General features: G+C 48.8%; 1 protein-coding gene across 6 annotated transcripts in view; it reads left to right on the plus strand.

The window, feature by feature from the left end:
• Positions 1-13,104, plus strand: part of LOC133617559 (deoxyribonuclease-1-like) — a 241,866-nt gene that overhangs the window by 166,329 nt on the left and 62,433 nt on the right. The gene's annotated exons all lie outside the window — the stretch shown is intronic.

The following is a 13,104-nucleotide window of genomic DNA, read 5'->3' on the forward strand; positions in this document are numbered from 1 at the left end:
TGTTTGGAAAAAAACATTATCATTAAAACCTTGTTGAACCTGCACGCTTAGCTCTTGTGCCGTGTCTTCAGTGGAACTGCTAGGACGCGACTTCCACACACACTATAAGAGGACTTACTGTATGTTTGAACGTAAACATGCTGCAATTTTCACTCAACCTTAATTAAAAAGTCACATCAAAATGGGCTTTGCGACACTCCCGCCGGCGCTGATGACAGTCAGCTGTTTTGGATACGATCGCTGCGGCACCTCCACCCGACGGGACAACTTTGACAAGCAAGACTTTTTGCTGTGTGTCATAAGAAAGGTGCAACATTATTTTATGTTTTTAGTCGTTATTTAACGATAAATCATGAAGTTAACTCCATTTTGCGCTCACACGTAAAAAGCGACCAAGCAACTAAAAAAAACATAATTTAGCATCCTCCTTGTAGTGTGTACTAGGGCTGGGCGATATATCGAATATACTCGATGTATCGTGGGTTTGTCTGTGCGATATAGAAAATGACTATATCGTGATATTCGAGTATACGTTCTCACGCAGATGCTATTAGTCGCGTGCATTACACTACAGGCGTTTTTCACTCTTTCTTGTCTCTCCTTCTCACAGAGACATAAAACAAGCGCACCTTCTTACATATGTCACATACTGTCAAGTGTGCAATGTCATACGCCCTCGCTGAGCAGAAAGGTAGCGGTATGGGTAAAGTAGCTGCAGTGCTCGCGGTGCGGTGCGAGTCGTAATACGAGAGAAAGACAGGTGCAAATCTGGTAACAAATGAAGGAATAATTCATTCCCAAGAAAAACAGCACAGGGTCCATCATCTGGCAGTGGTTTGGCTTCAAGTGGGAATATGTTGAACAGACAACAGTAATATGTCAAGTATGCGGCAAAAGCGTTGCTACAAAAAGTAGCATTACTGCTAATTTGTAGCATCATTTGAAAAGTCACCTGGTAGAGAATGAAGAGTGCTTGAAACTCCGCATGTCAACATCTCCGTTCGGTGCCACACCCAACAAAAATGCCCAAGCCACCATTTCCAGATCAACACCGTATGAAAAAAATGGTCTACAACAGAAGGAGATAACGGCCGCAGGAACCTACCACAGAGCGAAGGACATACACTATTTGATTTCCTATTATGCAGCTAATTTTTATTTGACAGTTATTGAAATATATTGTGTGACATCATGCACAAAAGTGCACTTTATTTGTTTTAAAATATTGTAGTGGCGTTCTGTACTAAAGGAGCACTTTAATTTAGTGTTGTTTTGATATGTCATCTTAGCGACATCATGCACAAAAGTGCACTAATAGCTTGTTTTAAAATGTATCTGATAATCTTGCACTTTCTGTTTTGAAATGACATGAATGTTTGTGCCACTGCTTAATAACTCTTTAATAAATACACTTTTGGTAAATTCACTTAGTTGTGGTTTCCCTCTCTGCATGAAAGTTTAAAAGTATCATATATTAATGTGGTAATCTGAAATCTCCTTGTTCATTTCTGTTGTTGTTTGCACACAATGTTCACTCTCTCTCTCATCCTCAGTATGGAGTGCAGCTGGTGCGAGGCAGCAGCACACACCTGACATTGATTAGGAGCAGCCTATTTAACCTGGCTGCTGACGGCCTGTGAGCGCCGGAACTTTGTTACTGCTTGCTACCTGTTTATCTTGCCAGAGAACTCACTAGTTCGTCGTGTGCCCTTCATATCAGGTTTGCCTGTATATTTCCTAGCCTTGTCTAGCGTTTTCATTTTGTACTTTGTTTATCTATTTACTTATTTCATGAAGTATGTTTTCCTAGCCTTGTCTAGCGTTTTTAGTTTGTACTTTGTTTTATATTAACTTCTTTCATGAAGTATTTTTTCCTAGCCTTGTCTAGCGCTTTTAGTTTGTGTGTTATCTCTCGTAGTAGTTTTTTTTACATGGTGTGTTTTGTTGTGTTTACCACCATCGCCTTTATTTTGCTACTTTGTGCTTCCTCCTAAATAAAAGGAAGAGCTATTGTACACAATAAGTCTCTGCATCCTTGGGATCCACCCTACCAATTCCTAACAGAAAAGTTCCGGCCAAACTATGGAACCCGCAGAGACAGATGCCTGGAAAAGAGCATTACAAGGCCAGGCTCAACGGATCAACCAGCAGGGGGACCAGCTAGACCACCTGAGCCGAGGTCTACAGGGACTGTCGGAGCGTCAAGACACCATGTTGGAGCGAGTCAACATGTTGCTAGCCACTGTTGTACCCACCTCGACCACCGTGCCTGACCAGACATCCGCCCAGCCTACACAACCCGCAAGTACCAGCAACATACGGCTATCCCGACCCGAACGTTTTTCCGGAGAAAGGGAAGACGTAAGACAATTCCTGACTCAGTGTGAACTACATTTCGAGCTAAACGCTTCCGCTTTCACCTCTGAGCGGGCTAAGGTAGCGTTTGTTATCTCCCACCTGTCTGGCCGTGCGGGCACCTGGGCGACTGCTGAATGGAACCGTCAGACCACCTCCAGCTCCACATATGCGAACTTTTCCAAAGCCATGAAGCAAATCTTCCAACGACGACTCCCAGGTAGAGAGGCAGCGAGATCCCTTTTTCGGCTGCAACAGGGTTCACGACGGGTCGCAGATTACGCGATCGAGTTCCGCACCATGGCCGCCGACTGTGACTGGGGTCCCTCGGCGCTGTTGGACGCTTTCTTCCTGGGTCTCGCGGACGAGATTCGTCACATGATGATCCCGCTGTCACTCCCGACGAACCTGGATGATCTCATCGAACTGGCGGTGCAAATCGACTTCCGCCTATTGGAGGAGAGGCGGGATCGACGAGGGAGACAAGCCCCACCTAGCAGCCAATCAGCACCTGCTAGACCTGCCATCTGCAAAACTGAGCAATTCGTTCCCGAAGACACCTCTCCTTCGAGGCAGATAGATGAGCCGATGCAACTGGGAGGTCGTCGAATCACCACTGCCGAGAGGGAACGCCGTTTTCGCCTCCAACTCTGCCTATACTGTGGGGCCGCTGATCACCTCATCTCCCGCTGCAAGGAACTGCCGCGCCCCGCCGCACGGCCAAGAGTGCGCCCTCACTCACCAGAGGACACGTCCACCAGAGGTCGCCGTTCTCCTTCGTTGGCCGCAGGCAGAATGCAGCTAAAAGGTACTCTTTCTTGGTCTAACCAACAAATAGACATTTGCGCTCTCATTGACTCAGGAGCAGATGATAACTTTTTGGACTTTGAGTTCATGAGACTCCATAAGATTCCAGTTGTAAAACTGTATGTGCCCAAGAGGGTGTATTCTCTAGATGGGCGCCTATTAGCCAGTATAACCCACCAGACCCTCCCGCTCAACCTGCGCTTGTCTGGTAATCATTGTGAGAAAATAATTTTTTTTATCGTGCCATCACGGTCCGCGCCTGTCATTTTGGGGATAACCTGGCTACATAAGCATAACCCGCACATAGACTGGCCTCGCTCGGCCATTATTAATTGGAGTGTGACCTGCCACATACATTGTCTTCGTTCCGCAGCAGGATCCCACACACCGCCACCTACCTCCGTTATAGAGAACATAGACTTAACAAACGTGCCCACAAACTACCATGATTTAAAAGCGGTATTTAGCAAGGATAGAGCACTCTCACTTCCCCCCCACCGACCCTACGATTGTGGTATCGATTTGCTAGCCGGCGCGGCTTTACCATCGACCCGTTTGTACAAGGTGTCTAATACCGAACTCAAAGCACTAGAAGAATACATAAACACATCACGAGCTGCGGGCCTCATTCGTCCTTCTACTGCACCGGTAGCTGCTGGATTTTTTTTTGTCGAAAAGAAGGACAAGTCCCTACGGCCTTGTATAGACTACCGTGCTCTTAATCAGATTACTGTCAAGAATAAGTATCCTCTTCCACTCCTTGATTCTGCTTTTACTCCCTTACAGTCTGCAAAGTTTTTTACTAAACTCGATCTACGTAACGCGTACCATCTAGTTCGCATCCGAGAGGGGGATGAATGGAAGACCGCATTCAACACCCCTCTCGGACATTTTGAGTATTTAGTCATGCCTTTTGGACTTACAAATGCACCTGGTGTTTTTCAGGGTTTCATTAATGACATTTTTCGGGACATGACAGGTCGGTTACTCTTTGTTTACCTGGACGATATATTAATTTATTCATCAACATTTGACGAACATGTGCAGCAGGTTCGATTAGTCCTTCAACGATTGCTCGAGAATAAACTGTTCGTCAAAGCGGAAAAATGCGAGTTTCACTCTTCCTCCATTCCCTTCTTAGGATTTATCATTGAGGAGGGTAGACTCAGACCGGACCCTGCTAAGGTAAAAGCAGTAGTAGATTGGCCCACTCCAGTTTCCAAGAAGCACCTTCAGAGATTCTTGGGCTTCTCTAATTTTTATCGGCGATTTATTCGTAATTTTAGTCGTGTCGCTGAGCCACTTACGAGGCTAACCTCTACTAAGGTTCTGTTTGAATGGACACCCGAAGCCAATTCCGCGTTCTTGAGGCTGAAAAGATTGTTTACTTCGGCTCCTGTTCTTTGTTACCCTGACCGTTCTCTCCAATTTTTTGTTGAGGTGGACGCTTCTGATTCAGGTGTAGGGGCCGTACTCTCCCAGCAATCTATCTCCGACCAGAAGTTGCACCCCTGTGCTTTCTTCTCTCGTCGCCTATCCCCTGCTGAGAGAAATTATGACATTGGCAACAGGGAGCTCCTGGCGGTCATCTGGGCCCTACAGGAGTGGAGACATTGGCTGGAAGGGGCGGAGCTACCATTCATCATCTACACGGACCACAAGAACCTGTCCTACTTAAGGACTGCACAGAGACTGAACCCCCGCCAAGCCAGGTGGGCACTATTTCTGACCCGTTTCAATTTTATCATCACTTTCCGACCTGGTTCTCAGAATGGGAAGCCCGATGCCCTGTCCCGTCTCTACTCTTCGTCCTTTGAGAATTCTTCACAGGAACCAATTGTTCCCCATACCCACATCATTGGGGGACTCCAGTGGGACATCGAGCGGCAAGTCTTGGAGGCCCTGAAGTCGGACACATCTCCTCGGGGCTGCCCACCAGGTCGGTTATTTGTGGTTCCTCGGCTTCGTTCCAACGTTCTGGATTGGGCACATGGGTCGAAGATCGCTTGCCATCCAGGTATTCGTCGCACCAGTTTTGTCCTCTCCCAGCGTTTTTGGTGGCCATCCATTCTTGCAGATACAAAGGCGTTTGTGGCAGCATGTCGGATCTGCGCCCGGAACAAGGCATCCCACCAGGCTCCAGCAGGACTGTTACACCCATTACCCATCCCCTCCCGCCCGTGGTCACACATAGCTGTGGACTTTGTCACAGGACTGCCCCCTTCCGAGGGAAATGACACGGTCTTGACCATTGTGGACCGGTTCTCGAAGATGGCCCACTTCGTGGCCCTCCCCAAGCTGCCTTCAGCTCTGGAAACAGCCCAACTATTAGTGCTCCATGCTTTCCGGCTGCACGGCATCCCCACTGATGTGGTATCCGACAGAGGGCCACAGTTTTCCTCGGCTGTCTGGAGGGCATTCTGCAAGTCTCTGGGGGCCTCCCCTAGCCTATCCTCCGGCTACCACCCTCAGAGCAATGGACAGACCGAGCGGACCAACCAAGACCTGGAGGCGGCCATCAGGTGCACATGTCATCAGCAACCCTCAACCTGGTCTGAGAATCTCCCATGGATCGAATACGCTCACAATTCCCTCATTAGCTCCGCCACCGGCCTGTCTCCATTTCACGTCGCCTATGGTTTCCAACCCCCAGTTTTTTCTTCTACCCAACCCAATGCTGACGTTCCATCCGTAACGGCACACCTGCGCCGGGCTCATCAAGCTTGGCGTAACACCAGGGCGGCGTTAAGAAGAACATCGGCCAGGAACCAACTCTTAGCCAACCGCCATCGCACACCAGCCCCACACTACCAGTTGGGACAGAAGGTCTGGTTATCATCCCGGGACCTACCATTGGCCACCGACTCTAAGAAACTGGCTCCCAGGTTCATTGGACCATACCCCATTGTCAAGATCATCAATCGTGTTGCAGTCAGGCTCCATCTCCCAAAATCTCTCAAGTGCCATCCTGTTTTTCACGTGTCCCGCATCAAGCCTGTCGCATCCAGCCCGCTCAGTCCTCCTGAGGTACCGCCTCCTCCACCCAGGCTGGTTGAAGGTCACCCAGCATTTACAGTAAACACCATCTTAGATGTGAGAAGAAGGGGCAGGGGTTTCCAATACCTGGTAGACTGGGAGGGGTACGGCCCGGAGGAGCGGTCATGGATTTCTAGATCGCTTATAATTGACAAGGACTTGATCAAGGAATTTTACGTTCGATTTCCAGACAAACCAGGTAGGCCGCCAGGAGGCGTCCGTTGAGGGGGGGGTACTGTGGTAATCTGAAATCTCCTTGTTCATTTCTGTTGTTATTTGCACACAATGTTCACTCTCTCTCTCATCCTCAGTATGGAGTGCAGCTGGTGCGAGGCAGCAGCACACACCTGACATTGATTAGGAGCAGCCTATTTAACCTGGCTGCTGACGGCCTGTGAGCGCCGGAACTTTGTTACTGCTTGCTACCTGTTTATCTTGCCAGAGAACTCACTAGTTCGTCGTGTGCCCTTCATATCAGGTTTGCCTGTATATTTCCTAGCCTTGTCTAGCGTTTTCATTTTGTACTTTGTTTATCTATTTACTTCTTTCATGAAGTATGTTTTCCTAGCCTTGTCTAGCGTTTTTAGTTTGTACTTTGTTTTATATTAACTTCTTTCATGAAGTATTTTTTCCTAGCCTTGTCTAGCGCTTTTAGCTTGTGTGTTATCTCTCGTAGTAGTTTTTTTTACATGGTGTGTTTTGTTGTGTTTACCACCATCGCCTTTATTTTGCTACTTTGTGCTTCCTCCTAAATAAAAGGAAGAGCTATTGTACACAATAAGTCTCTGCATCCTTGGGATCCACCCTACCAATTCCTAACAATTAATGCAGTATGAAGAAGAATGTTTTAATGTAGACACATAGAATCATAATACTGCTGTGATTATATGCATCAAGTGTTCATTCAAGGCTAAGGCAAAATATGGAGTTATATATCGTGTATCGTGACATGGCCTGAAAATATCGAGATATTGATAAAAGGCCATATCGCCCAGCCCTAGTGTGTACTGATGTTAAAGACTATATACACTTCATTACACGTATACCATGCCACTATATCCATGATTAAATGCTTTATAATTCCACCAGAGTTTTGCACACCTCCGTGCACTTTATATAGGCTCTTAAATATGCAAAAGTGTTTCGTTAGTGCGCGCTGATTTTAGAAATAATGTAGACTTCATTGCACATGTAATTAGGGCTGGGCGATATGGCCTTTTATTTATATCTCGATATTTTTAGGCCATGTCACGATACACGATATATATCTGGATATTTTGCCTTAGCCTTGAATGAACACTTGATGCATATAATCACAGCAGTATGATGATTCTATGTGTCTACATTAAAACATTCTTCTTCATACTGCATTAATATATGCTACTTTTAAACTGTCATGCAGAGAGGGAAACCACAACTAAGTCAATTTACCAAAAGTGTATTTATTAAACAGTTATTAAGCAGTAGCACAAACATTCATGTCATTTCAAAAACAAAAAGTACAAGACTGTCAAAGACATTTTAAAACAAGCTGTTAGTGCACTTTTGTGCATGATGTCACTAAGATGACATATCAAAACAACACTAAATTAAAGTGCACTTTTTGTACAGAACGCCACCACTACAATAGTTGAAAACAAATAAAGTGCCCTTTTGTGCATGATTTTGATTGATTGATTGAGACTTTTATTAGTAGGTTGCACAGTGAAGTGCATATTCAGTACAATTGATCATCTTCGGTGGCATAAGGGACGGTGTGAGCCAAGACATCCAGGGGGTTTAGCTCGCTCGTCTGCGGGAACAAACTGCCGCCATTGCTTGCCGTGCTACCGAGGTCCTTTGTCCCTGAATTGCTCACACACTCCGGCAGATTCAATGGGGGTTTGGCGGCAGATTTCTTTGACTTTATCGTTGGAAATGCATCTGCTTTGAGTGTCGCAGGATATCCACACATTCTTGCCATGTCTGTCGTAGCATAGCTTTCGTTGGTAAAGTGTGCGAAACAAACGTCCAATTTCTTGCCACTTTCGCATCTTTGGGCCACTGGTGCAACTTGAATCCGTCCCTGTTCGTGTCGTTACACCCTCCGACAACACACCGACGAGGCATGATGTCCCCAAGGTACGGAAAACAGTCGAAAAAACGGAAATTAACAGAGCTGATTTGACTCTGTGTTTGTAATGTGTTTGAGAAAATGGCGAATTGCTTCCCGATGTGACGTCACATTGTGACGTCATCGCTCGGAGAGCGAATAATAGAAAGGCGTTTAATTCGCCAAAATTCACCCAGTTAGAGTTCGGAAATCGGTTAAAAAAATCTATGGTCTTTTTTCTGCAACATCAAGGTATATATTGACGCTTACATAGGTCTGGTGATAATGTTCCCCTTTAAGGATCTGGATTGGGCTGTTATGTGGCCATTGGCTTTGGGTTTAGCTATTTTGCGGGTGCAGAAGGTTAGATAGTGGTCGCTAAGACCACAGATCATGACCCCACTATTTTTTATTTTAGGCCGGTCTGAAGTGAGAATGAGATCTATGGTTGATTGGGTGGAATCACACACCCTTGTAGGTAGCACTATTAGCTTGGAAAGACCGTGTAGATTACAAAACTTGCTGTAGGATCTGAAGACAAGCGCATCTCTGCGTTGAATATCTGTGTTCAGATTCCCAGTTATAATTTTCTCCACGTTGTCTGCCCCAGCCAAGCACTCCTCCAGATCCCCATAGAAATCACTCTGATTAGGGGGTCTGTAAACAGTTCCTATTAGTACTGACTTAGCCGAAACGACTGGGTCGCATAATGATGCGGGTGTGGTTCTCCCAAGGATGCAGACGGCTTCGGACACAGCTTGCAGGTAGGAAAAATGATTTATTTTAAATATAAATAATATGATGAATAAACAAAAGGGCTAGCGTGGGAGCTAGCAAACCAAAAGAGCCTAGCGTGAGAACTAGTAGCTAAGAAACAGTAAATAATTGTCGTCATCAGTTGTGTGAGAACAAACTACGAAGCCAGACAGAGTGAGGCCAGAGCAAAGATTAAATAGCCCTCTGATTAGCGCCCGGGCAACAGGTGCGCGTCCCGAACACTAACCAGAGGCAGGTGCGTACAATCTGCCGTCATGGCAACAGAAACAAACTAAACTCAAGGTGCTGAAAACACGTGACACAAACATAAACAAACTCTGATCCGGGCAGCGGATCGTAACAGTACCCCCCCCTTAAAGGACAGATTCCAGATGTCCCTTGACACTAAATAAAACTAGAACCCAAAAAACAAGAAATAGTTCGAGAGTCAAGGGAGGGTGGAGGGAGGATTTGGTGGTGGGTCGCCAGGCCACGTGTCCCCGAATCCACCGGGGAAGAGTCAGGTGGCGGCGGTGAGTGGAACGCCGCTGCCGCAGGCGAGGTGGGCGACCACGGAAAGGCCACATTTGTGGCTGCCGAGAAGGTGGGCGTGAGTGGCGCCAGAAGTTCAGCAGCCGGAGAGTTCTACGACTACGTCTCGGGTGTCGCTGCTGTTTGCGCCACTGGCGTCCATAAACAAACCTCCGAGAGCGCCGCTTGCGCAGCCAGACCACTCGAGGTCGCTGAGACGAAGACGAGGAGAGAGCAGACGTCGCCGTGGAAACAGGAGGAGCCGACGTCGCCGTGGAGGCAGGAGGAGCCGACGTCGCCGTGGAGGCAGGAGGAGCCGACGTCGCCGTGGAGGCAGGAGGAGACGTCGTCACCGCGGAGGCAGGTGCAGGTTCTGGTACCAGCCGTGGAGCAGGTGCAGGTTCTGGTACCAGCCGTGGAGCAGGTGCAGGTTCTGGTACCAGCCGTGGAGCAGGTGCAGGTTCTGGTACCAGCCGTGGAGCAGGTGCAGGTTCTGGTACCAGCCGTGGAGCCGGCGCTGGTGTGGGTACCAGCCGTGGAGCCGGCGCTGGTGTGGGTACCAGCCGTGGAGCCGGCGCTGGTGTGGGAACCAGTCGTGGAGCCGGCGCTGGCGTGGGAACCAGCCGTGGAGCCGGCGCTGGCGTGGGAACCAGCCGTGGAGCCGGCGCTGGTGTGGGAACCAGCCGTGGAGCCGGCGCTGGTGTGGGAACCAGCCTTGGAGCCGGCGTTGGTGTGGGAACCAGCCTTGGAGCCGGCGCTGGTGTGGGAACCAGCCTTGGAGCCGGCGCTGGTGTGGGAACCAGCCTTGGAGCCGGCGCTGGTGTGGGAACCAGCCTTGGAGCCGGCGCTGGTGTGGGAACCAGCTTTGGAGCCGGCGCTGGTGTGGGAACCAGCCTTGGAGCCGGCGCTGGTGTGGGAACCAGCCTTGGAGCCGGCGCTGGTGTGGGAACCAGCCTTGGAGCCGGCGCTGGTGTGGGAACCAGCCTTGGAGCCGGCGCTGGTGTGGGAACCAGCCTTGGAGCCGGCGCTGGTGTGGGAACCAGCCTTGGAGCCGGCGCTGGTGTGAGAACCAGCCTTGGAGCCGGCGCTGGTGTGGGAACCAGCCTTGGAACTTGGCATGGTGGAGCTTGGCGTGGTGGAGGTACAGGAGACGAAGCTTGGTGTGTCAGCCGAGGTGCAGGAACAGGTGCTAGCCGAGGTGCAGCTGGAGGTGGCCTAGCTGGCGGTTGTGGCTTAGCATGGCGAAGGACTGGTGGCGGTGGCCTTGCAGGAGGTTGCGGTTTAGCACGCCGAAAGACTGGTGGCGGTGGCCGTGCAGGGGGTTGCGGCTTAGCACGCCGAAAAACTGGTGGCGGTGGCCGTGCAGGAGGTTGCGGCTTAGCACGCCGAAGTTGTGCCACCGCACTAGCACAGTTCCCAGTACTAGCCCCCCCCTCAAGACGCGGATACCAGACGCGCTCTTTGCGGTTTGGAACTGTCTTCAAGGGTGGGTGGGGGGAGGTATGGAGGGGGGTATACTCTTCTTCAAATTGTCCAAATTGACTATTATCATCCCCCACTTGAGATTGGGTGGGAGCACAGGGGGAAAAAATATGTGCAGTGGGCGGAGCAATAGTCACTGGGGGCGGAACCAAAGTCACTGGAGGTGGAGTCTGAAAATCAGAATGTGACTGACTAGACTTACACTTAATAAAAATGTCCTGATAATGTCTTATCTTAGAATGAAAGTCATTTGGTATTGGCTGACAGAATGAAGCAGAAGATGGGGAAAAAAATTCTTGCTCAATGACGTCATCGGGAGTGGGCGGAGTTACCTCTTTGGGGGGTGCAAATGAAATGACGTCATTGTTGATGCTGTCCATGTGACTGACAGCCCAATCGGAGAAATGTTTGGCAAAGTGGTCGATTGGGTTGCCAAACATCTGAGGAGGGGAAGTTTGAGCTGCATGTAGCTTGCTTCGGTCCGGGGGAGGAGTTTGCAGGAGCGGCGCGTCTTGGCGGCGAGGGAAAGACCTCCTGGCCGGCTTCCGTCTTTGACGGCGCGCACGGTACTGCGGTGTAGCGGCGATGTCTTCCGACCAGAGGGAATCGATGGGGATAAGAGAGCCTCCAGCACCCCACATGAGATTCGACCTCTCCTCCGTCGAATAGCGAAGCGTCTCGGCTTCCATCGCTCGCAACACCATGAGCGTACCTTCGTCCCACTCCTCGTTAGCCGGTGCGGGAGAATTGTCTTCTGCTGGCTTCGTACTGAAACGACTGGGTCGCATAATGATGCGGGTGTGGTTCTCCCAAGGATGCAGACGGCTTCGGACACAGCTTGCAGGTAGGAAAAATGATTTATTTTAAATATAAATAATATGATGAATAAACAAAAGGGCTAGCGTGGGAGCTAGCAAACCAAAAGAGCCTAGCGTGAGAACTAGTAGCTAAGAAACAGTAAATAATTGTCGTCATCAGTTGTGTGAGAACAAACTACGAAGCCAGACAGAGTGAGGCCAGAGCAAAGATTAAATAGCCCTCTGATTAGCGCCCGGGCAACAGGTGCGCGTCCCGAACACTAACCAGAGGCAGGTGCGTACAATCTGCCGTCATGGCAACAGAAACAAACTAAACTCAAGGTGCTGAAAACACGTGACACAAACATAAACAAACTCTGATCCGGGCAGCGGATCGTAACATTAGCGTTTTTAAATTGTATTTCCGCCCACGCAGATTCCAGGTCATTGTGGTTAAGCTCAGTGCGAGTTATGTTTTTAATATCCTGGTGAATATACCGTATTTTCCACACTATTAGCCGCACCTAAAAACCACAAATTTACTCAAAAGCTGAGAGTGCGGCTTATAACCCGGTGCGCTTTATATATGGATTAATATTAAGATTCATTTTCATAAAGTTTCGGTCTCGCAACTACTGTAAACAGCCGCCATCTTTTTTCCCCGTAGAAGAGGAAGTGCTTCTTCTTCTACGCAAGCAACCGCCAAGGTAAGCACCCGCCCCCATAGAACAGGAAGCGCTTCTTCTTCTACTGTAAGCAACCACCCTCCCGCGTAGAAGAAGAAGAAGGGCGCGGATATTACGTTTCATTTCCTTTGTGTGTTTACATCTGTAAAGACCACAAAATGGCGACAGGTTTCCGGTTCATGAAAAGACGCAATCTCTCCATCCGCACACGGACTACTATTTCACAGCAACTGCCTAAAGACTTTCAAGAAAAGCTGGCTACTTTCCGTGCATATTGTAAAAAAAAGATAGCTGAAAAAAAGATCCGGCCAGAGAACATTATCAACATGGACGAGGTTCCACTGACTTTTGATATTCCTGTGAACCGCACTGTGGATACAACGGGAGCACGTACGGTGAATATTCGCACCACAGGGAATGAGAAGTCATCCTTCACTGTGGTTCTAGCTTGCCATGCTAATGGCCAGAAACTTCCACCCATGGTGATATTCAAAAGGAAGACCTTGCCAAAAGAGACCTTTCCAGCCGGCGTCATCATAAAAGCTAACTCGAAGGGATGGAT

Source organism: Nerophis lumbriciformis, linkage group LG18 (genome assembly GCF_033978685.3).
Source record: "Nerophis lumbriciformis linkage group LG18, RoL_Nlum_v2.1, whole genome shotgun sequence".
In the NCBI taxonomy this organism is placed as follows: domain Eukaryota; kingdom Metazoa; phylum Chordata; class Actinopteri; order Syngnathiformes; family Syngnathidae; genus Nerophis; species Nerophis lumbriciformis.